This window comes from Ornithorhynchus anatinus, chromosome 1, assembly GCF_004115215.2.
Source record: "Ornithorhynchus anatinus isolate Pmale09 chromosome 1, mOrnAna1.pri.v4, whole genome shotgun sequence".
Classification (NCBI taxonomy): domain Eukaryota; kingdom Metazoa; phylum Chordata; class Mammalia; order Monotremata; family Ornithorhynchidae; genus Ornithorhynchus; species Ornithorhynchus anatinus.
Genome location: NC_041728.1, coordinates 112,665,769 through 112,690,831, shown reverse-complemented (window position 1 = coordinate 112,690,831; position 25,063 = coordinate 112,665,769). Strand labels below are relative to the sequence as shown.

General features: G+C 43.5%; 1 non-coding gene across 1 annotated transcript; it reads right to left on the bottom strand.

Moving 5' to 3' along the window:
- Positions 1–341: 341 nt before the first annotated feature.
- Positions 342–479, bottom strand: LOC114815907. The gene has a single exon (XR_003763704.1). It is a non-coding gene; the product is annotated as a small nucleolar RNA SNORA7 (small nucleolar RNA).
- Positions 480–25,063: the final 24,584 nt, after the last annotated feature.

Sequence of the window (25,063 nt, the reverse complement as noted above, 5' to 3'; positions counted from 1 at the left end):
TTACCTCATCTGTAAAATGGGGATTAAAGACTGTGAGCCCCACGTGGATCTAACTGATTACCTTGTATCTCCTCCCAGCCATTAGAACAGTGCTTGGCACATAGTAATCGCTTAACAAATGCCATTAGTATTATTACTATTTCTGACCCATAAAGACTCCATGGACACATCTCTCCCAGAACACCCCACCTTCATCTGCCATCATTCTGGTATTGTAACCATAGAGTTTTCTTGGTAAAAACACAGAAGTGGTTTACCACTGCCTTCTTCCACACAGTAAAGTTGAGTCTCCACCCTCAACTCTCTCTCATGCCACTGCTGCCCAGCGCGGGTGAGTTTTGAGTTATAGCAGATTGCCTTCCACTCACTAGCCACCATCCAAGCTAGGAATGGAACGGACGGGCCTCTGCTTGACTCTCCCTCCTGTAGTCGAGACTGGTAGAGGACTGAAAACTCACCAGGTGCCATCCTGAGAGGGGAATAGTCGTAGTAATAGTAATAGTAGCATTAGAGTAGTAGTAGTGGGCTGTTCTCTATTGAGCCTTCATTTGGTGCAGTGCACTGTTCCGGTCATTCATTCATTCAGTAGTATTTATTGGGCACTTACTATGAGCGCTGTACTAAGTGCTTAGAATGTACAATTCGGCAACAGAGAGAGACAATCCCTGCCCAATGACGGGCTCACAGTCCACACCAGTCTCAGCTCAGGTCGACCTGCCAGAAAGAAAGCCCAGTGTGAATAATAAATGTAACAATAACAACATTTATTAAGTGCTTACTGGTTGTCAAGAACTGTACTAAGAATATACTGTACTAAGAGAATCTGAGTGGCTTAGTGGAAAGAGCCCGGGCTTGGGAGTCAGAGGATTGGGTTCTAATCCCGTCTCCGCCATTTGGCTGCTGCGTGAGCTTGGGCAAGTCACTTAACTTCTCTGTGCCTCAGTTACCCCATATGTAAAATGGGGTATCTACCATCTGTATCTACCCCAGAACTTAGAACAGTGTTTAGCATATAGTAAGCACTTCACAAATACCATAATAATAATTATTATTATTATTACTAAGCTCTGAGATAGATACGAGATAATCAGGTGCCACATGGGGCTCACAGTCTTAGTAGGAGGGAGAACAGGTACTGAATGTCCATTTTGCAGATGCGGGAATTTAGGCACAGAGAAGTTGTGACTTACCCAAGGTCACAGCAGGTAAGTGGCAGAGCTGGTATTAGAACCCAGGTTCTCTGATTCCCAGGCTCGGACCCCTTCCGCTGGGCTATGTTGCTTCTCAGCAACCTGGGCTCTCCAAGTCTCACCTGGAAATCATGTGCTAAGGAGATGGCCTCTCCCCAGCAAGACTCTTGTGGGAGTTGTAGCTCCAACAGCCAGTGGAAGCCTCTGGGCAGGATGAACTCACTGACTGTAAAAGTGCTCCTGCACACTGGCTGAGGTACAGCCTCATCATGCCTCTCCCCCACCCAACCCCAGCCCACCAGCCCATCCAAAGAAGGCTCAAGAGGTACAAGTGTAGCTGACCCTTCCCCCTTGTATCCCCCACCGACTTGTTTAGATCTCTGCTTTTATTTGCTTTCATACTTTGTCCCAGGTATTTGTATTTTATTAACAGGTTCTCTCGACTATGCCCCTGATTTTCTTTAGTCGTCTAAAAAACTTTTAAGGATGTCTGTACTGTTCTAAGGATGCATTAGAAGTGCCTCTTTCAAATCTTATTTTAAATTCAACTTGCAGCCTCGCATATCCCATTGCAATTTTCCAGACAGCTAGTTCCTTCCTTTCCTGCTCTTGTCTTTTTCTCTAGTCCCCTGGATACGCCCCATCCCTATCTGGCAGGGATGCATGGCCCCATCCCTCTTTCCCAGAGGATAATCTTGAACCCAGCCCTTCACTTCATGGGTCCTTAGACCCTTTCCCCTCCAGACTGAGGCTGGGTCCTGTCACACAGCCTCCAAGAATAGGCAAAGCCAAGGACTAGGCACCATGGCACCCAGCCTCCTCTTTTCCCACCTCATCTCTCCCTCCTTTCCCTCTCAGACCCCTCACTCCCTACTACCTAGGGGTTCTACAAACTAAATTCTTGATGGTGGGCCAGAATGTTCCACCACCGAGGGGCTGGAAAGCAGGAGGAAGCTATAGGATTCAGTCATTCAGTCACTCAGATCACTGTGTTTATTGAGCCCTTACTGGGGGGCAGAGTACTGTATGAAGTGCTTGGGAGAGTACAATGTAACAATATAACAGACACACTCCCTACCCACAGTGAACTTAGAGTCCAGAGGGAGAGACAGACATTAATATAAATAAATAAATTATGGATTCATTCATTCAATCATTTATTAAGAGCTTATTGTATACAGAGCACTGTACTTAGCGTTTGGGAAGAGTACAATACAGCAATAAACAGAGAGCTTACAATCTAGCGGATATGTACAGATATGTACGTAAGTGTTGTGGGGGTGGGAGCAGAGATGATTAAAGGGAGCAAGTCAGGGCAACACAGCCACCTTATGTCCCTGACATCTGCTGAGGATCCATGCAATGAGTTAGGGCAGTAGTAAAAGTGAGGACATGCTCATGCCATCAATTTCAATAATAATAATGGTATTTGATAAGCACTTACTATGTGCCAAGCACTGTTCTAAGTGCTGGAGTAGATACAAGGTAATCAGGTTGTCCCACGTGGGGCTCACAATCTTAATTCCCATTTTACAGATGAGGTAACTGAGGGGTAGAGAAGTTAAGTGACTTACCCAAAGCCACACAGCTGCTAAGTGGGGGAGGAGGAATTAGAACCCACGACCTTTGACTACCAAGCCTGTACTCTTTCCACTAAGCCACGCTCCTTCAATGTCGTTTAGGTTTGGCTCTACCACGAACCGGATGAATTAAGGGTGAAAGTAGTTTGTCCAGAGAATAATGGACAGGATGAAACTCCATCACATAGATGCCTAGAGCTCCCAATAGCATACGACTAGGTTGATTGCTTGAACCGGAATTAATGAAAATTATTGCAACTGAGAGTCAGAGGCCTAGGGTTTTAATTCCTGGCTCTGATACTTTCCTGCTGTGCAAAGTTGGGCAAGTCACTTAACATCTCTGGGCCTTGGTTTCCTCATCTGTAAAATGAGGATTCAAATCTTGTTCTCCCTCTCACTTAGACTTTGAGCCCTATTTGGAATAGGGACTGTGTCCAACCTTATTATCTTTTATCTATTGTAATAATGGTACAATGTTTGCCAACTGGTAAGTGCTTAACCAACACCATCAATTTTATGAATCACACCTTGATTAGGAGGATTTTCCTGCAACTATGAAAGAAATGCATCTCCAGGCCCTGGCAGTATTGCATGCGAATCATCTTGGGATTTAGGTGTTCTTAGTCCATTTATTCATACGCAATCATCCGAAGGGTGTTTCAAATTGGTAAGTCACATTTTTGCTACTGAATCCTAACACTACCATCTGCATTTGAGAGCTGAGGGGTTGAGAGACAAAACAATGCCACCCAATTTGAAGCAAAATATAAGAGTGGATAAGCACCGAGAATTCTGTCAAACCACGGAGATGAGGAACAGATAGCGTGGTGATAGAGTTCTGAACGAGTGGAAAATTAGAATCATGGCACAAGGAATCCATTTGAAATTTCTGCTCATTCCTGTTTCTGAAATGTGATTGCTAAAATAATTAAAATAGATGGACTCATTTATCAAGGGTTGGTTCAGTGTTGCTCTTTTATATCAGTCGCCTCCATCTTACTGAATAGAAATCTATTTGAAACAAAATATAATGGCACATCAGTTTTAAGCAGTCGGTGCCTAACTCGATCTACTATATCAAAGTTTATTTTTATTTAAAGTCATTAGCTGCTGAACTATTATTTGCCATTAAAGATATGATACCATTTCCAAATAAAATTAGTGCAATAAATACTTTCAGCTCCATTTGCCAGTGTTGTTCCAAACTGTCTCTATACAGTATTCCTTAACAAGTAGGTTTGAAAGCAGTTACATTTTATTTCAAAGGAAGAAAGGAATTTGTTTTTGGCAGCTGGACATTATCCCCGCTTACTGAACAGTAATTTGCAGTGGTATTATAGGGGCTATTTTCCAAATTGCAAACTGCAAATGTATTATAAAATCAATTATCTCTTGAGCAACTACAAGGAGATACACTCTACTAATGCAATATGGTTTGCCTGTTATCAGAATAGCCTGGGAATGCCGGCATCAGAAGCTTCTAGTGAACCAATCCAAATCAGGTTTGAGAAGTCAGTCAGTCCAGATATGCTGGGGGAGAAGGAGCAGCAGGGAGGTTGAAGACACATTTAGATGTGCAGAGCAAAGGAGAGGAATCCCATTCTCTTCCAGCTCTCCCAATTTTTCAAGGACCAAGTTTCAGCCTTGACCTCCTGCTCTCTGTCCTAAATTATCCCAGAGCTGACTCTCCCTAATCATAGAGAAGCAGCGTGGCTCAGTGTAAAGAGCACGGGCTAGGAACTCAGAGGTCATGGGTTCAAATGTCAGCTCCGCTGCTTGTCAGCTGTGTGACTTTGGGCAAGTTACTCAACTTCTCTGGCTCTCAGTTCCCTCAACTGTAAAATGGGGATGAAAATTGTGAGCCCCACATGGGACAACCTGATGACCTTGTATCCTTCCCAGCGCTTAGAACAGTGCTTTGCACATAGTAAGCGCTTAACAAATGCCACGATTGTTATTATTATCTCCCCCCTGCCATTACTCCCCACTTTCACCACCATCACTCTCCTTCATTTAATGAGGGTTTTGGTCTAGTTTACGTGCTCAAAATTTAATGAGATCATCACATCAATCATTCGATCATAGAGGGCTTGTTGTGTGCAGAACATGGTACTAAGCACTTGGAAGAATACTATAAGATTGGTAGGAATGAACCCTGCTTTCAAAGACCTGGCAATCTAGTGGAGCTTACACTCATTTACTTTGTAAAAAAACTTTTCTACATAATGAAAAGACATGTTTGTGTTGGATGTTAAGAATTTAGAGCCTCTTATTGAAAATTGTAATAATCATCTTTTCTGGAAGAAGGTTTACAAGGCATCGGAGTAATAAAAATGAGGCTGTAATAATGATAGAATTCTAATTGGTCTCATTTAAGGAACAAATTGTTAGTCTTTTACTTGATTGTCATTGCACAGAAATTATTCATCATTCTAAAATATTTTAAGGATGATTCAGCATGAAGCTCTCTCCATTTTCTCAGTTATCCTATCATTATGATATTTGAGACACAAGGTTCCAAACATAGAGCTAGCTGCCATGAGTAAAAATCTCTGTAACTGGATTTATTTCAAGCTTTCTGCTGTTTAAAACAATTTCTTACAAAATAAAAGACTCTGTTAGAATTACAATAAGCAGGTCTAGTGGAAAGTGCATGGGCCTGGGAGTCAGACGATCTGAGTTCTAATCTTGGCTCCATCACTTGTCTGCTAGGTGAACTTGGGCAAGTCATTTAACTTCTCTGTGCCTCAGTTTTCCTGTTCTTTCTCATACTTAGACTATGAGCTCCATGCAGAACGGTGTCCATCCTAATCAACTTGTATCTACAACAGTGCTTAGAACAGTGTTTGACATGTAAACACTGTTGACACGTAAACCCTCTCTCCTCAGCTAAGCCCTCTTTTCCCCCCCTTCCCTCTGCTCCTCCCCGTATCCTTTCCCATCCTCTCAGCACTGTACTCGTCTGTTCAACTATATATATTTTCATTACCCTATTTATTTTGTTAATGAGATGTACATCACCTTAATTCTATTTATTTGCTACTGTTTTAATGAGATGTTCATCCCCTTGATCCTATTTATTGCTATTGTTCTTCTCTGTCCGTCTCCCCCAGTTAGACTGTAAGCCCGTCATTGGGCAGAGACTGTCTCTGTTACTGATTTGTACGTTCCAAGCACTTAGTACAGTGCTTTGCACATAGTAAGCGCTCAATAAATACTATTGAATGAATGAATGCAATAATAATAATAATTATGGTTTTTGTTAAGCGCTTACTATATGCCAAGCACTGGGAGAGATACAAGTTAGGTTGGATACAATCCCTGTCCCATGTAGGGCTCACACTCTTAATGTCCATTTTACAGCTGAGGTAACGGAGGCCCAGAGAAATGAAGTGATTTTCCCAAGGTCACACAGCAGACATGTGGGCAAGTTAGGATTAGAACACATGACCTTCTGCCTCTTAGCCCCATGCTCTATTCAGTAAGAGCTTAACAAATACCATAAAAAAAAAGGATTCAAAATATTGTCACCTTAAGTGGTTCCTGGCAAACACCAGGAACTGACTGGCTCCAGTTGCAGTGAGCATTCAGCAAACAGAGGGGAGCTAGATTTGGGCCCAATGTGATTTGAAGAACCTGATGTGAAAGCCAGCTAAAACTCCTTGTCATTGCAACTGTTCTCTAGGGAAGCCTAGAACTAGGACAGCTGCTGACATGAATACTTTTTCTCTCTCTTCCCTTCAGCTACCTCAGGTGAATTGGTCCTTCCTGGCTGCGGGAAGTTAATCAATAATCAATCAATTGCATTTATAGAGTGTTCAAGGTGTGCTGAGCATTCATTCATTCAATCATATTTATTGAGCACTTACTGTGTGCAAAGCACTGTAGCAAGTGCTTAAGAGAATTCAATATAACAACTAATAGACACATTCCCTGCCCACAGCGAGCTCACAGTCTAGAAGGGGGAGACAGATATTAATATAGACAGATAAATAAATAAATAAATAAAATAAATAAATAAATAAATAAATAAATAAATAAATAAATGATATATATACATATGTGTTGTGGGGCTGAGAGAGAGGATGAATGAAGGGAGTGAGTCAGGGCGATGCGGAAGGGAGTGGGAGAAGAGGAGAGGAGGGCTTAGTCAAGGAAGGCCTCTTGGAGGTGATGTGCCTTCAGTAAGGCTTTGAATTGGGGGGAGATCAATTATCTGTCTAATATGAGTAAGAAGGATGTTCCAGGCATTATACTAAGCACTTGGGAGAGTACAGTATAACAGTAAACAGAGTTGATAGGCACATTCCCTCCCCACAGTGAGCTTACAGTCTGCGGGGGAGACAAACAAATATAAATATATAAATTTTGGATATGAACATAAGTGCTATGGGGCTGAGGGAGGGGTAAATAAAGGGAGAAAATAAGGGTGATGTAGAACTGAGTGGGAGAGATGAAATGAGAGCTTAGTTAGGGACCGCCTCATGGAAGAGACGAGCCTTCAATAAGACTTGGAAAGTGGAGAGTGTTACAGTCTGTCAGATTTGAAGAGGAAGCACATTCCAGGCCAGAGGTAGGATGTAGGTGAGAGATCAGTGACTAAATAGATGAGATCTAGGTACAATGAGTAGCTTGGCATTGTCTTGTCCTATGCCATCGAATCATTTCCGACCCATAGCGACCCCATGGAAGCATCTCTACCAGAATGCCCTGTTCTCCATCTGCAATCGTTCTGGTAGAGTATCCATAGAGTTTTCTCGGTAAAAATATGGAAGTGGTTTACCATTGCCTTCTTCTGTGCAATAAACTTGAGTCTCCACTCTTGACTCTCTCCCCTGCCGCTGCTGCCCAGCATGGGTGAGTTTTGACTTGTAGCAGATGGCCTTCCGCTCTCTAGCCACTGCCCAAGCAAGGAATGGAATGGGTAGGCCTCTGCTTGACTCTCCCTCCCATAGCCAAGACCGGTGGGGTACTGGAAACTCTCCAGGTGTGACTATGAGAGGGGAGGTTGGCATTAGAAGAGCAAAATGGAAGGGCTGGGTTGTAGTAAGAGAGCAGCAAGGTGAGGTAGGAAGGGCAAGGAGTGAAGAGTCCTTTAAAGAATGAGTGTTTTAAATCCAAGGTCCCACTAATGGGAGAAGAAGCCTACATTGCTCTGGAGGTATTCCACTTTCTTTAGGCCCCTTGGACCAACTGACTCACTTTTTGATATGGAGAATATCAAAAAAACTCTGAAGTTGAATAGCCAAGCATGTGGCTTGGCTAGGCTTGTGAAGTAGCCTTCACTCAACCAATAATCTTCTGCCCTGATCATTTGCCCAAGCCATCCATGAGCAACCAGTTTTTTTTAGGACTGTTCCTTTATAATATTAGTAGTAATAGCATTTATTAGCACTTACTGTGTGCAGAGAGAGCACTGAACTAAGCAATGAGAAAGAATACATAGATGGAAATTAGACACAATCCCCATCCTTCAAGGGGCTCACTATCTAAAAATTAAAATGGGGAGCAGATATTGACAACAGACACATAAAGGGAGGTAAAACAACACACTAAGAGAGAATAAAAACTCAAATAAAGAAAAACTCAAATAAAGATCAGCAGGGTACCAAGGCTAGAGGAATGGAATTTCAGGCTCGTCATGGCTCAGAATCCACTGCCATCTCCCCAGCTTCAGTGACTGATACAGCAATAAATCAGTTGTATTTATAAAGTGTTTACAGTGTGCAGAGTACTGTACTAAGTGCTTGGGAGAATACAGTAAAACTGAATTGGGAGACACGTTCCCGGCCCACAACGAACTTACAGTCCACAGAGGAGAAAGTTGCCACAGCCTTCCCCAGGTTTTATGGCAGTAGCACCAGACTGCTTTTTTTCTGTGCCACCAGAGTTAATAATAATAACTGGGGTATTTGTTAAGTACTTACAATGTGCCAGGCACTCTACTAAGTGCTTGGGTGGATACAAGCAAATTGGGTTGGACGCAGTCCCTGTCCCACATGGGGCTCACAGTCTTAATTCTCTTTTTACAGATGAGGTAACTGGGGCCCTGAGAAGTTGTGATTTTCCCAAGGTCACAGAGCAGACAGGTGGCAGAGCTGGGATTAGAACCCAGGTCCTTCTGGCTCCCTGGCCCAGTAGGCTATGCTGCTTTCCTTGTGAAAGGCAGGTTAGGGATGGTGGTTCCTTGATGAAATGGGAGAGCCAATGTGGGTTTCAAGTTGTCTAGTGAAAGAGGACGGCAAGGGCCCTGGACTGTGGTGGGAATTTGGCAGCTGCAGCAGGTAGAAGCAGTCATTGGGGGTGGAGGAGGTGCAATATCCAAATCTAAATCACCTTCCCTGTTCTCTCTCCCTCCCTTCAGGATCGTATCTCCTCCTGCGTTCAGGACATCTCCGCCTGGATGTCTACCCGTCACCTAAAATTAAACTTGTCGAAGACTGAGCTCCTTAACTTCCCTCGCAAACCCTGTCCTCTCCCTGACTTTCCTGTCACTGTGGATGGCACTACCATCCTTCCTGTCTCACAAGCCCACAACCTTGGTATCATCCTTGACTCCACTCTCTCATTCACCCCACATATCCAATCAGTCACCAAAATCTGCCAGGCTCACCTTCATAACTGCCAAGATCCACCCTTTCGTCTCCATCCAAACAGATATCACGTTAGTACAATCAGTCATTATATCCTGATTTATTACTGCATTATCATTCCTTCTGATCTCCCAACCTCCCGTCTCTCCCCACTTCAGTCTATACTTCCCTCTGCTGCCTGGATTATCTTTCTGCTGCTCTGGTCATGTCACTCTCCTCCTTAAAAACCTCCAACGGTTGCCTACCAACCACCATACAAAACAAAAATTCCTCACTATTGGCTTTTAAGTTCTCCATCACCTTACCCCCTCCTACCTTTCTTCCCTTCTCTCCTCCAGCCTAGCCTACACACTCTGTTCTTCTGGTGCTAACATTTTCCCTGTGCCTCGTTCTTCCCTGTCCCACCATAGACCCCTTACCCACGTCCTACCTCTGGCCTGGAATGCCCTCCCTTTTCACATTCGCCAAACTAGCACACTTCCCCTCTTCAAAGCCCTAATGAAAGCTCATCTCCTCCAGGAGGCCTTCCTGGATCGAGCTCCCCTTTTCCTCTGCTCCTCCTCCCTTACCCATCACCCCCACTCACTCCCTCTGCTCTACCACACTCCGTGCCATACAGCACTTGCGTATATATGTATACACACATTTTAATTCTATTTATTTTATGTGTATATATCTATAATTCTATTTATTTATTTTAATGGTATTGATGCCTATTTATTAGTTTTTATGTCTGTCTCCCTACTAGACTCTGAGCCCGTTGTGGGCAGGGATTCTCTCTATTTTTTGCTGAACTGTACTTTCCCGGTGCTTAGTACAGTGCTCTGCACATAGTAAGTGCTCAATAAATACAATTGAATGAATGAATGAATGAATGAATGAATGAATGAATGAATGAATCTGCAGTGGCTTAGATCCTGGGCAGCCCACAGTGCAAAGGACATGCTGGAAGCAGAGATCTTGGAAGTCATAGTGGTAGGGAGTTAGATCCTTGAATCAGCACTACAACTTTTTAAAATTCTCCCCACCCCCCTCTTGCTTCATTTGTTTTCCTCTTCTCTCTCAACATAACCCTTCAAGCCCCAGCTCCCTTCTCCATGGACTGATGGGGAATTATTCAGAGTCTTTACAGAGATCTCAGCCAGATCTCTAGTTTTCTAGTTAATCAATAAAATCCATTATATAGGATGAGTTAGAGTGGAACTTATTCCTGGTGAATGAAATGCTAGAGAAAGGGAATTTCATTTAAACCGCAATTTTTCATGACGGGGCCCATCATCTATTGGCCCATCCCGGGAGTCTTGAAGAAGGTTATGGACACACAGGTCTTTCTGATCCAGTCTCAGATGCCACCAGTGGGAAGGAGCAGGGAAAATTCCCGGGACAATTTCAGGGTCTGTGTTCCACAGTAGGAAGTTTCTAGGTAAAAGGTGTTTTAGGAAAATGAGACTCACCAAGACCAAATAATTGAAATCCCTTCCTATTCTCAGATTACTTCTTTTCCTCCTCCTTCCCCAATCCCCACAACCATCCGCACTCATCAATTTATTCCTTTATGAAATCAATCCCTCTGCCCCAACGATGTCCTTGTGGGGGAAAGCCCTTTTCCAACATGGATTATTACACTGTTTAAAAATAAGGAGAAGGCAGGAATGAAGCCACTGGTATTATATAAACAGGGAAGTCTCCTGTCTAGTAGCTCCATGCCTGAAATCTGAGCATAGATTGTTCTCTGCCATAACAGGCTGTGGATATGAGTCTTAAGAATATCAAGAGGGGAGTATAAGATTTTCAGGCCCCCTTCAAGGCCCTCCTGTAGGGTATTCAATGGGCTTTTGATGAAGAGATTAAAATTCACTTTATAAAAATGTATATTCAAGTAGTTCTGTAGTTTCACTAGTGGCTGTATGAGAGTATTTATATGCATTTAATTGGCTTAGAAACTGAGATTATTCTGTTCCCCATTATTCTAAATCATTAGCTTTATCAAGATGCAAAGTAACAAACTGATTTGAGAAGAGTGTGAATGTGTGTATGTGTCTTTGTGTGTGTGGGTGTGTGAGTATTGCAAAGAGCAAGGATTAGGTAGAAATTTCAAACTAAGTAAAGTGAAGGGTTAAGTGGAATTTGTTGGTTCCACTGAAACCCAAATGTTTAGATAAACTCTCAGTGCCAGCATGGCGTAGTGATTAGAGCACAGGCCTGGGAATCAGAAAGTCACGGGTTCTAATCCAGGTTCTGCCAGTTGTCTGCTGTGTGACCTTGGGCAAGTCACTTTACTTCTCTGGGCCTCAGTTACCTCATCTGTGAAATGGGGATTAAAACTGTGAGTGCCACATGGGACAGGGACTGTGTGCAACCCAATTTACTTGTATCTGCCGCAGGGCTTAGTAACCTGCCTAACACATAGTAAGTGTCTAGCAAATATTATTATTATTATTATGATGTATGTTTCCAAATGTTCATCTGAAATTTCTTCAGAGAAATTATCAGAGACCTTATCAGAGACAAGTTCAAAAGGGGTGAAGTTCTAGAGGAACTCCTTAAGCCCTCTGAGAGTCCATCTAAATTGACTATATGAGGGTTCAACTATCCCAGAGTCAGTCAATCATATTCATTGAGCGCTTGCTGTGTGCAGAGCACTGTATTAAGCACTTGAGAGAATACAATATAACAATATTGCAGACACATTCCCTGCCCATAGTGAACTTAGAGGTTGGGGGGGGGGTGTGAGGCAGATATTAGTATAAATAAATAAATTACAGATATATACATTAGTGTTGTGGATCTTAGAAGGGGGGTGAATAAAAGAAGCAAGTGAAAGTGACACGGAAGGGAGTTGAAGAAAAGGAAATGAGGGCTTAGTCAGGGAAGGCCTCTTGGAGGAGATGTGACTTCAATAAGGCTTAGAAGACGGGAAGTGAAATTATCTGTCAGATATGAGGAGGGAGGGCATTCCAAGTCAGAGAAGGGATATGGGTGAGAGGTTCGTGTTGAGATAGATGAGATCAAGGTACAGTAAGAAGGTTAGCATTAGAGGAGAGAAGTATATGGACTAGCTTGTAGTAGTAAAGTAGCAAGATGAGGTGGAGTGGAACAAAGTGATTGAGCATTTTAAAGGTGATGGTGAGGAGTTTCTGTTTATTGTGAAGGTGAGTGGACAATCACTGGTGGACAGCAAGGAGGTAGAATCAACCTTCGTTAGTTTTCAAGAGGGGAAGCAGCCTTTTGGGTTATATTGTACTCTTCCAAGTGCTTAGTACAGTGCTTTACACATAGTATATTCTCAACAAATATAATTGATTGTCTGATTGACTGAGCCTCTTCTTAGTCCCTCCTCTCTGGTGATGTCACTAAGGAATGTCACCAATTCCTAGAATTCTTGCCCCTGGAAGCTTCGCCAAATAATTTGGCACCTCAGAATTTGTCCATCCTTGTTGGATGATAATAATAATAATGGTAGTGGATTTTTGTTAAAGCAAACCATAAGTGTTTATGTCTCAAGCACTTAGCAAATGCCACTACCATTTCTATTATTATCATTTCTATTATTATCATTATCATTTCTATTATTATCATTTCTATTATTATCATAGCACAAACTATGTCATAAATACTGTACTAAGTGCTGGACTGGATCCAATATAAACAGGTGAGACACAATTCTTATCCCACATGGGGATCATAGTCGAAGAAGAGGGAAAAAGATGTATTTTAAGCCCCATTTTACAGATCAGAACACTGCGGCTCAGAGGACTTCAGTGATTTGTTCAGGGTCATGCAGCAAGCAAGTGAAGGAGCTGGGATTAGAACCCAGATCCCCTGACTCCCAGGTTGGTGCTCTTTCCAATAGGCCAGGATCAGTCAGACTCTGGCCACGAGAATTTAATGAATAAAGTTGTTCCTTATTTGCTCTCAACCCATTCCTCCCAAGAGGGTATAGGAAGTGTAGAGGGGAAAAGTAACAGTAATGATAATAATAATAACAAAAATAACAAAAGTAATAATAATAATAATACACACCACCTATGTACTTCTGCATCACCTATGCACTTGGATCTATGCCCTTTAAAGCACTTGTTAGTCATCCCATCCTCAGTCCCACAGCACATATGTACCTACCCATAATTTTATTTTAATGTCTGACTCCCCTTCTAGATTCTACCACCCCCCCTTCACCTCTCCGCAGCTTAACCCTCTTTTCCCCCCATTTCCCTCTGCTCCTCCCCCTCTCCCTTCCCATCTCCTCAGCACTGTACTCGTCTGCTCAACTGTATATATTTTCATTACCCTATTTATTTTGTTAATGAAATGTACATCGCCTTGATTCTATTTAGTTGCCATTGTTTTTACGAGATGTTCTTCCCCTTGACTCTATTTATTGCCATTGTTCTTGTCTGTCTGTCTCCCCCGATTAGACTGTAAGCCTGTCAAATGGCAGGGACTGTCTCTATGTGTTGCCGACTTGTTCATTCCAAGCGCTTAATACAGTGCTCTGCACATAGTAAGCGCTCAATAAATACTATTGAATGAATTGTAAGCTCTTTGTGAGCAGGGATTGTGTCTGCAACTCTATTGTCCTCTTCCAAGAGCTTAGTGTAGCGCTTGGTACTCAATAAGGGCATGGAAAATACCACTGATTGAGTAATAATTTTGCCATAATGGTGCCATAAATACTATGGGCTAACCACTGTACTAAGCTCCGGCATAGATTCATAAATATAATTCACTGATAGATGAAAAAGGCCAAAAGGCAAATGGCCAAGGGTTACTACTGAAGAAAGCCAGATAGAACTACTAAGACTAGATAGACTTTGAGGAATGAAATAACTGGAAATTTATTTCCCCCCCACTGTTTTCAAACATGTTCATGTCTCCCCATCCAAAAAACACCCTCATTTTACCTCATGGTTCCTTCCAGTTATCACCCCATCTCCCTCCTACCATTCCTCTCCAAACTCCCAGAGCAAGTTGTCTACATGCAATGTCCCCAATTTCTCTCTTCCAATTCTCTCCTTGACCCCCTGTAAACCAGTTTGGTACCCTTCAATCCACAGAAACTGCCCTCTCAAAGGTCACAAATGATCTCCTTCTTGCCAAATCCAACAGTTTCTACTCCATCCAAATGATCCTCTACCTCTCAGCTACCTTTGATACTGTCAACCACCCTCTTCTCCTGGAAACACTATTCAACACAGGTTTCACTGGAATTGTCCTCTTCTCGTTCTCCTCCTTATCTTTCTGGAGGTTCATTCTCAGTCTCTTGTGTGGGCTTCTACTCTGGCTCCCACTCCCTAACTATGGGAGTCACTCAAGGCTCAGTTCCAGGTCTCCTTCTATTCTCCATCTACACTCACTCCCTTGGAAAACACATTTGCTCTCATGGCTTCACCTACCATCTCTATGTGGGTGATTCATAAATCTACATCTCTAGTCTTGATCTCTCTCGCTGCAGTCTCACATTTTCTCCCACCTGCAGGACATCTCTACTAGGATATCCCACCAACATCGCAAATTTACCATGGCCAAAACAGAACCCTTCATCTGCCCAAGCAAAAAATCACTTTCTGATTTTCCCAAAACTGTAAACACCATGCTCTTCCCTCATCTAGTGTATAGCTCATAGGCCTGGAAGCCAGAAGGATCTGGGTTCTAACCCTTGCTCTGCCACTTGGCTGTGTGATCCTAGACAAGTCACTTCACTTCTCTGTGCCTTAGTTATCTGTGAAACGGGGATTAGTGGTGTGGGCCCCATTTTAGTCAAGGACTGTGTCTAACCTGATTCGCTTGTGTGTCTCATAGTTGTTAGAACAGTGCTTGACACATAGTAGCGTGGCTCAGTGGAAAGAGCACGGGCTTTGGAGTCAGGGCTCATGAGTTCGAATCCCAGCTCTGCCACTTGTCAGCTGTGTGACTGTGGGCGAGTCACTTAACTTCTCTGTGCCTCAGTTCCCTCATCTGTAAAATGGGGATTAAGACTGTGAGCCCCACGTGGGACAACCTGACTCCCCTGTGTCCACCCCAGCGCTTAGAACAGTGCTCTGCACATAGTAAGCGCTTAACAAATACCAACATTATTATTATTATTACATAGTAAGTTTGGTCTCACCTTCACAACATAGCCAAGATCCACCCTTTCTTCTCCAACCAAACCGCTACCACTTTAATACAGTTACTCTTCCTATCCTGCCTAGATTACTACATCAGCCTCTTTTCTGACCTCCCAACCTCCTGCCTCTCCTCACTTCAGTCCATACTTTGCTCCACTGCCCAGATTATCTTTATACAGAACCGTTCAGGGCTTGTCAACCCACCTCCCCAACCTCAGAAATCTCCAATGGTTTCCTATCCACCTCCATATAAAACAAAAACTCCTCACTATTGGCTTTAAAGCTCTCCATCAACTTGCCCCCTCCTACCTCACCTTCCTTCTCTCCTTCTCCATCCCAGCCCACACACTCCACTCCTCTGGTGCTAATATGCTCACTGTGCCTCAGTCTTACCTGTCTCGCTACCAACTCCTGGCCCATATCCTGCCATTGGCCTGGATTGCCTTCCCTCCTCAAATCTGCCAGACAATCACTCTCTCCACCTTCAAAGTCCTAATGAAGGTGCACCTCTTCCAAGAGGCCTTCCCAGATTAAGCCGCACTTTTCCTCAGCTCCCACTCCCTTCCATTTCACCCTGACTCACTCCCTTTGCTCTCCTCCCTTTCCACACCCCACAGCACTGAAGTATATATGTATATATCTATGATTCATTTTATTTATATTGATGCCACTTTACTTTAATTGATGTCTGTCTCCTCCCCTCTAGATTATGAGCCTGTTATGCGCAGGGATTGCCTCTAATTATTTGCAGTATTGTACTCTCCAAGCTCTTAATACAGTGCTCTGCACACAGTAAGCACTCAATAAATATGATTGAATGAATGAAATACCATTATATGAGAAACAGCATGGCCTAGTGGATAAAGCCCAGGCCTGGAAGTCAGAAGGACCTAGGTTCTAGTCCTGGCTCTGCCACTTGTCTGCTGTCTGACTTTAGGCAAGTTACTTCATTTCTCGGTGCCTCAGTTACCTCAACTGTATAATGGGATTAAGACTGAGCCCTATGTGGAACATGGACTGTGTCCAATCTGATTAGCTTGTATCTACCCCAGTGCTGAATATGGTGCCTGGCACATAGTAACTGCTTAACAAATACCACAATTATATTACCTCACAAACCCATAACTTTGGCATTATCTTTGACTGATCTCTCTCATTAAATCTACATATTCAATTTGTCACCAAATCTTGTCGGTTCCACTTTCACAGCATCACTAAAACCTGCCGTTTCCTCTCCATCCAATCTGCTACATCATCAATCCAAGCCCTTATCCTAACCCTTCTTGACTACAAGAAGTCTTCAGCAAAAGCAGGTGTTGGGTTTCAAGACTATGTGTTTATGGCCAGGAATTAACTGTTGACAGGATTGCTGACAATTTGGGGTTTTAGAATTATGCTGGCGGTCAGTGATTGGTTGTTGCTAAAGGTGCAACTTTTTTCCTAGAAGGGACTCAATACATTTAATAAGTATACATATTCAGCGACAGTAATGCATATACATGAGCTAATCACTATACATAGTCAGTGATAGTAATTCTACTACTAATAATAATGATATTTGCTAAGCCCCTATACACATGATCAGGGTTAAGGCTTGACTATGTTCTGCTGCCCAGACTATTTTTCTACAAAAACCTTCAGGTCATGTTTCCCCATGCCTCAAGAAACTCCAGCAGTTGCCCATCCACTTCCACATCAAACAGAAACTGCTCACCATTGCCTTTAAAGGACTTAATCACCTTGCCCCCTTCTATGTCACCTCACTACTCTCCTATTACAACCCAGCCCACATACTTCACTCTACTAATGCCAATCTTCTCACTGTGCCTCAATCTCAACTATCTCACCACCAACCTCTTGCCCCTGTCATGCCTCTGGCCTGGAATCCTTCCCTCTTCATATCCAACTGACAATTACTCTCCCTACCTTCAAAACCTTAATGAAGGCATATCTCCTCACAGAAGCCTTTCCAGAACAAACCCTCATTTCCTCTTCTCCCACTCACCTCTGCATTACCCTTGTACTTGGGCATGAACCCTTTGTTCACCCTTCTCTCAGCCCCAGCACACTTATGTACATGATTTCACCCAGAGTACTTTCTCACTCAGGTACAGGGGTACCTCAATCTTGTTTATTCATTCATTCAATCACATTTATTCATTCATTCATTCACTAGTATTTATTGAGTGCTTACTATGTGCAGAGCACTGTACTAACCGCTTGGAATGTACAAATCGGTAACAGGTAGAGACAGTCCCTGCCTTTTGACAGGCTTACAGTCTAATCAGGGGAGATGGACAGACAAGAACAATAGCAGTAAATAGAATCAAGGGGATGAACATCTCATTAAAACAATAGCAAATAAATAGAATTAAGGTGTTGTACATTTCATTAACAAAATAAATAGGGTAATGAAAATATATACAGTTGAGTGGACGAGTACAGTGCTGAGGGGATGGGAAGGGAAGGGGGAGGAGCAGAGGGAAATGGGGAGAAAAGAGGGTTTAGCTGCGGAGAGGTGAAGGGGGCGGTAGAGGGAGTAGAGGGAGAAGGGGAGCTCAGTCTGGGAAGGCCTCTTGGAGGAGGTGAGTTGTAAGTAGGGTTTTGAAGGGGGGAAGAGAATGAGTTTGGCGGAGGTGAGGAGGGAGGGCATTCCAGGACCGTGGGAGGGCATGGCCCAGGGGTTGACGGCGGGATAGGCGAGAACGGGGGATGGTGAGGAGGTGGGTGGCAGAGGAGCGGAGCGTGCGGGATGGGCAGTGGAAAGAGAGAAGGGAGGGGAGGTAGGAGGGGGCAAGGTGAGGGAGAGCCTTGAAGCCTAGAGTGAGATTATGTTTTGCGCAGAGGTTGATAGGCAACCACTGGAGGTTTTTAAGAAGGGGAGTGACATGCCCAGAGTGTTTCTGCAGAAAGATGAGCCGGGCAGCGGAGTGAAGAATAGACTGGAGTGGGGAGAGAGAGGAGGAAGGGAGATCAGAGAGCAGGCTGACACAGTAATCTAGCCGGGATACTACAAGAGCCCGTAACAGTAAGATAGCCGTTTGGGTGGAGAGGAAAGGGCGGATCTTGGCTATATTATAAAGGTGAGACCAGCAGGTTTTGGTGACAGATCGGATGTGTGGGGTGAACGAGAGAGCCAAGTCAAAGATGACACAGAGGTTGTGGGCCTGAGAGACGGGAAGGATGGTCGTACCATCCACAGTGATAGGGAAGTCAGGGAGAGGTCAAGGCTCGGGAAGGAAGATGAGGAGCTCAGTTTTGCTTATGCTGAGTTTTAGGTGGCGGGCAGAGAGCACTTACTGTGTGCAGAGCCCTGTACTAAGCGCTTGGAAAGTACAATTCGGCAATAAAGAGAGACAATCCCTGCCCACACTGGGTGTACAGTCCTGCCACCAACCTCTCACCCTTGTCCTGCCTTGAGCCTGGATCGCCCTCCCTCCTAATATCCAACAGACAGTTACTCTCCCTGCTTTCAAAACCTTATTGAAGGCACATCTCCTCCAAGAGACCTTGTCTGAGCTCTCCTTTCATATTTTCCCACTCCCTTCTGTGTCATCCTGGCTTGCTCTCTTTTTTATTCTTCTCCCCACCCAGCCCCACAAGCACTTAGGTATATATGTTCTTATGTGCATGTCTGTAATTAATTCATTTATATTAATGTCTGCCTCCCCCTCTAGACTGTTAGCTCACTGTAGGTAGCAAATGTATCTGTTTTTTGTTGTATTGTAGTCTCCCAAGAGCTTTGTACAGTGCTTTGCACACAGCAAGCCCTCAGTAAATACCACTGAATCGAATTGAAGAGTAAGGGCAACTTCTTCGTTAGCTCTGGCCTGGAATTCTCAGTTTTGAGGCTTAGCTCTGTCTGTGCAGAGGCTTTCTCACCACCCTGTCCTTCAAACGATCAATCCAGTGTAGTGCCTCAGTTTCCTCGCTACAAAATGAGGATTGAATATTGTTCTCCCTCCTACTTAGACTGCAGGTCCCATGGGGGGACAGGGACTGGATCCAGCCTGATTAACTTGTACGTGCCCGGGCACTTAGGATGGTACTTGACACATAATAAGAGCTTAACAAATTCCATAAAATAAAAATAAATAAAATTTATTTGATCAATCTGTGGCATTTATGGAACACTCAGTAGGTGCAGGGTACTGTACTAAGCACTTGAGAGTAAAATAAAACAGTACAATTCCCTGCCTACAACGAGCTTGGAGTCTGGAGGGGAGACAGACATTAATACAAATACATAAATTATGGATTTATTCATTCAGTTGCATTTATTGAACAGTTCCTATGTGCAGAGCACTGTATTAAGCGCTTGGGAGAATACAATACAATAAACAGTAACATTACCTGCCCACAATGAGTTTACAGTCTAGAGAGTTACAGTACCTGTCCCATGTGGGGCACTCAGACTCAGTCCCTATTTTACAGATGAGGTAACTGAGGTACAGAGAGGTGAAATGACTTGCCCAAGATTACACAGCAGACAAGTTATGTACATAAGTGCTGTGGGGCTGAGGGAGGGATGAATAAAGGGTGCAAATCCAAGACCTTCCTCCAAGAACTGCAGCTCCCTCAAAACCCTAAGTCGAAAATCTCGAGGTTGGCAGAGACAGAGCTTTGAGAGGAGAAAGTGAGATGATGGGAGGAAGGTGTAAAGTCCAGTTTAGTAAACTGCATTGTTTCTAGCTCTCAGTCGGTGGCTTCCACATCTGGGGGTTCCTTCTGGACTCTGAGCCAGCTGTGGCCCCGAGGACAGCAGACTACGGAGGATACGGACTGTGGCCAGGGCTGCCTCACAACCAGAAAGGAGTCGCCGTTGGTGGTGGGGAGAGGGGAAGAGGAACTGCCCTTCATCACCTGAAAATCCACCTCACCCAGCTCTTCCCTGGAAGTTTGCCCCTCGACCCAGATTGCTCAGATCAAAACAGCTGCTCAGCCCCTGCTCTACCTGTGACACAGGGAGACCAGGAGTAAAGGCCCTTAGCATCCTTTCCCACCATCCGACCACCGACCCCTTTTCCACATCCTCTCTCTGATGTGGAACTCTCTCCCTTTCCATATGCCCACTCATCCCACTTGAAAAGCCTTATTAAGGTCCCACTTCCAGGAGGCCTTCTCCAAGTGAGCCCTCTTTTCTCCAGCTCCCTCTCCCTTCTCTGTCATTTATGCACTTGGACCTGTGGCCCTTGGGTACTTGATATTCACCCTCCCCACCCTTCCTTAGTCTCACAGCACTTACGTACATTTCCTTCATTTATATTAATATAAACTCTCCCTTCTGTGTCGCCCTCTCACTTGGCTCTGTGCCCTTTGGGTGCTTGATAATTGCGCATCCCTCAGCCCCACAGCACTTATGTACCTCTCCATAATATATTTCTATTAGTGTCCATCTTCCCCTAGAGACTGGAAACTCCGTGTGGGCAGGGACTGTGTTGTGCAACTCTATTGCTTTGTACTTTCTCAATTGTTTAGTACTGTGCTCTGCACCCAATAAGCTCTCAATAAATACCATTGTTTAAGTGTTCACAGGTCTGGAGAAGAGGGCTGTTTTCTTAGAGCTGTGAGGACTCCCCACCTTCACAAGGTTTTATTTTTTGTAGCTTGACATATCCCCTTGGTCTGGTGGTTTTAAGGTTTCTTGTTACTTGCTATGTGGGCAGGGAATGTCACTGCTTATTGTTGAATTGTCCTTTCCTAAACGCTTAGTACAGTACTCTGCACACAGTAAGTGCTCAATAAATACGATTAAATTAATATTAATGTTTGCCTCCTCCTCTTGACTGTAAATTTGTCTTGGGCAGGGAACATGACTACCAACTCTGCTCTATTGTATTCTCCCAAGGGCTTACTACTGTACTCTGCACAAAGTATGCATTTGATAATATGTACCTATATTTAATTTATTTATTCATATTAATATCTGTATCCCCACCTCTAGACAGAAAGCTCATTGGAGGCAGGGAATGTGTCTGTTGATTGTTGTATTGTACTCTCCCAAGCACTTAAGTGGTCAATAAATATGATTGAATGAATGAATGATAAAATGATTTGTTAACTGATTGATCGATTAATTGGAGAATGGATGGAAGAGACAGTATAGAAAATTATAGCCTAGAAACCTGGAGATCGGTTTTTGAATCAACCTCACCATCAGGTGCTAGTTTCTTGTGTGTTTTTTAATGGTATTTCTTAAGTACTTACCATGCACCAGGCTCTCTACTAAGCGCTGAGGTAGATACAAGCTAATCTGGTTGTACACAGTCCCTGTCCCATATAGGGATCACAGTCTTAATCCTCATTTTTCAGATGAGGTAACTGGGGTACAGAGAATTTAAGTGACTTTCCTAAAGTCAAACAGTGGACAAGTGGCAGAGCTGGTAATAGGCTTCTCAACTTCTTAAGTGGATAGTAATTGTGGTATAATTTTCCTGTAATTTGTTGCTTAGCAATTATTCTGTGCATTTAATAGGACTTTCACTGCTGTGAGTAAATATGGCTGACTTGATGTTTGTCCCAGACTTCCTAACTGTCAAATCATAGAACAGAAACCAGCCTCAAGACTATCAGAAGCCCATAGCATTTTTCTTCATCTGTAAAATGGGGATAAATACTTGTTCACTCTCCTACTTAGACTGTGAGCCCCTTGTAGAACAGGGACTATGTCCCTCCTGATTATTTTGCTTCTAATCCAGCGCTTAGCCCAGTGCTTGGCGCCAAGTAAGCGTGTAGCAAATTATTCCCTGCCTCTAGTGTTTAGCAGGCCCAGACATGTAGAGGGTTAGCAAGTGGAACAACTTGCTACTGTTGGAATTCTAATCTTTTAAATCAGCCCTCCCCGGTCACAGTCCTGGAGGAAGAGAAGCAACATTGCCTAATGGAAAAAGCACGGGCCTGGGAGTCAGAAGGACCAGGGTTCTAATCCTGGCTCTGCCACTTGTCTACTGTGTGATCTTGGGCAAAGTCACTTCACTTCACTTTGCCTCAATTTGTAAAATGGGGATTAACTCATTTTACAGTAACTCATCTGTAAAGTGGGGATTAAGACCCAGAGCCCTGTGTGGGACAGGGACTGTGTCCAACCTGATCAATTTGTATCTACCCCATCACTTAGTACAGTGCCTGGAGCATAGTAAGCCCTTAATAAATACCATAAAGAAATTGGTCAGACCCCTGCTCATCACTCACACCCAGAAGCCACCCTCCAAAAGTGGGGCAAGGTAAAGTGGTCCCCTCTGGCTCCTCCTGAGCCTAGGTGGCTGCAGCTCTCTGCTGCTTGGACGAGATGGGGTAGAACCAGAAAAGTAGCATAGCCTAGCAGAAAGAGCAATGGGTCTGAGAGTCAGAGGAACTGGGTTCTAATCCTGGCTGTGCCACTGTCTGCTGTGTGACCTTGGGAAAGTCAATTAACTTGTTTGTGCCTCAGTTCCCTCCTCTGCAAAATGGGGATTCAATACCCAAGCCCAAGAGGCCTTCCCAGACTGAGCTACCCCTTTTCCCTCTGCTCCCTCCTCTCCCCCTCTGCTCACCCTCCACCCTCTGCTCCTCCCCCTTTCCCCTTCACCCCCCTCAGCTAAGCCCCCTTTCCCTCTGCTCCTCCCCCCTTCCGTCCCCTCCCCTCAGCACTGTGCTCATTTGTATATATTTTTAATTACCTTATTTATTTTGTTAATGAGGTGTACATCCCCTTGATTCTATTTATTGTGATTATGTTGTCTTGTTTTTGTCCGTCTGTCTCCACCGATTAGACTGTGCGCCCGTCATTGGACAGGGATTGTCTCTATCTGTTGCCGAATTGTACATTCTAAGCGCTTAGTACAGTGTCCTGCACATAGTAAGCGCTCAATAAATACTATTGAATGAATGAATGAATGAATGAATATTTTCCAGCCTACTTAGACCTTGAGCCTCATGTAGGACCTAGTTATGTGGAATCTACCCCAGAGCTTACTAGAGTCCTTGACACATAGTAAGCACATAAAAAACACCACAAACACTATTATTAGAAACAGGGACTTATCTCGCCACTCCTAAAACCAGTCATGATCCCTTAATTCATCCCAGAGAAACATGTGCTTGCTGTATTTTTAAATCTTCCTAGGAACAGAGCCTTCACTGCAGTGTCTACATCAGTGAAAGGGTTGGATATCTGTTCCTATGGATGTTATGTCTACACACAGTCCAGGAGATGACATTCAGAGTAATCTTCTAGTCTTTTTTGCTAAGAGGGTAATTATATATTGCTTCCTGTTCTGGGACTCACATGCTTGATTCCTCTTTGGCTATTATTCCTTTTTCCATTCCTGTTGCTCTCTTTCTCCTCCTTTCCCTTGGTTCCATTGCAGCTAAGATCTTTTTTAATTGGGAAAAGTAGGTTAACTTTTAATTTTATGAGGTACAAGATCATTTTTTTTTCTTTCATGGGTTAGTCAACTGTACAACCCTGCAATGAGAAGCATGTATACTGTTCTGATCCCTAATGAGTTCTAGATTTTAATCATAGCACTTTTAACTGCTGGAGGGTTGACTAAGAAAATGAGATACATAGAAACACTTTATTACTTTGTAATTTGGAGAGAGCAATTTCCCTGTCCCTTACTTATTACTCTTTCTCACTTTTTTATTAGTGGACCTGCTGACTTTTAAAAATTATCTTTTCTACATTTAATCAAATTGTTAAATAATAATGATAATAATAATAGCAATAGCAATAACAATGAAAATAATTATTAAATGCTCACTATGTGCCAAGCATTGAACTAAGTGCTGGGTTAAACACAAAATAATCAGGTCAAACATGCTCTTTCCACTGCTTCGATGGAACTGTTAGCACCCAGAAGAATCCCTGGCAGAATTCAGTAACTTTTTAATTAATTTATTAGAGGTATTTATTGAGTACTCTGCAGAACACTGTACTAAGTGTTTGGGAAAGTACAATGAGTTGGTAGATGTGACCCCTGTTCTCAAGGAATTTACTGTATTGGATCATTTGGATTATTATTTGCAAAACCAGATGGATTTGAAGTATCTATTATCTTAATTTCAGCCCTGAAACATGGAAATATTCCATTCCCTAACTGGGGAGAACAAAAGACTGCTTTGGCCTAGTTGGAAAGAACATGGAGCCGGGCCTGGGAGTCAGAGATCATGGGTTTGAATTATGACTCCACCACTTGACAGCTGTGTGACTGTGGGCAAATCATTTAACTTCTCTGTGCCTCAGTTACCTCATCTGTAAAATAGGGATGGAGACTGGGAGCCCCATGTAGGACAACCTGATTACCCTGTAATAATAATAATGATGATCTTGGTATTTGTTAAGTGCTTACTATGTGCAAAGCACTGTTCTAAGCGCTGGGGGGATACAAGGTGATCAGGTTGTCCCACGTGGGGTTCACAATCTTCATCCCCATTTTACAGATGAGGTAACTGAGGCCCAGAGAAGTTAAGTGACTTGCCCACCAAAGTCACACAGCTAACAAGTGGTGGAGCTGGGATTCGAACCCATGACCTCTGACTCCCAAGCCCGGGCTCTTTCCACTGAGTCACGCTGCTATATCTACCCCAGTGCTTAGAACAGTGCTCTG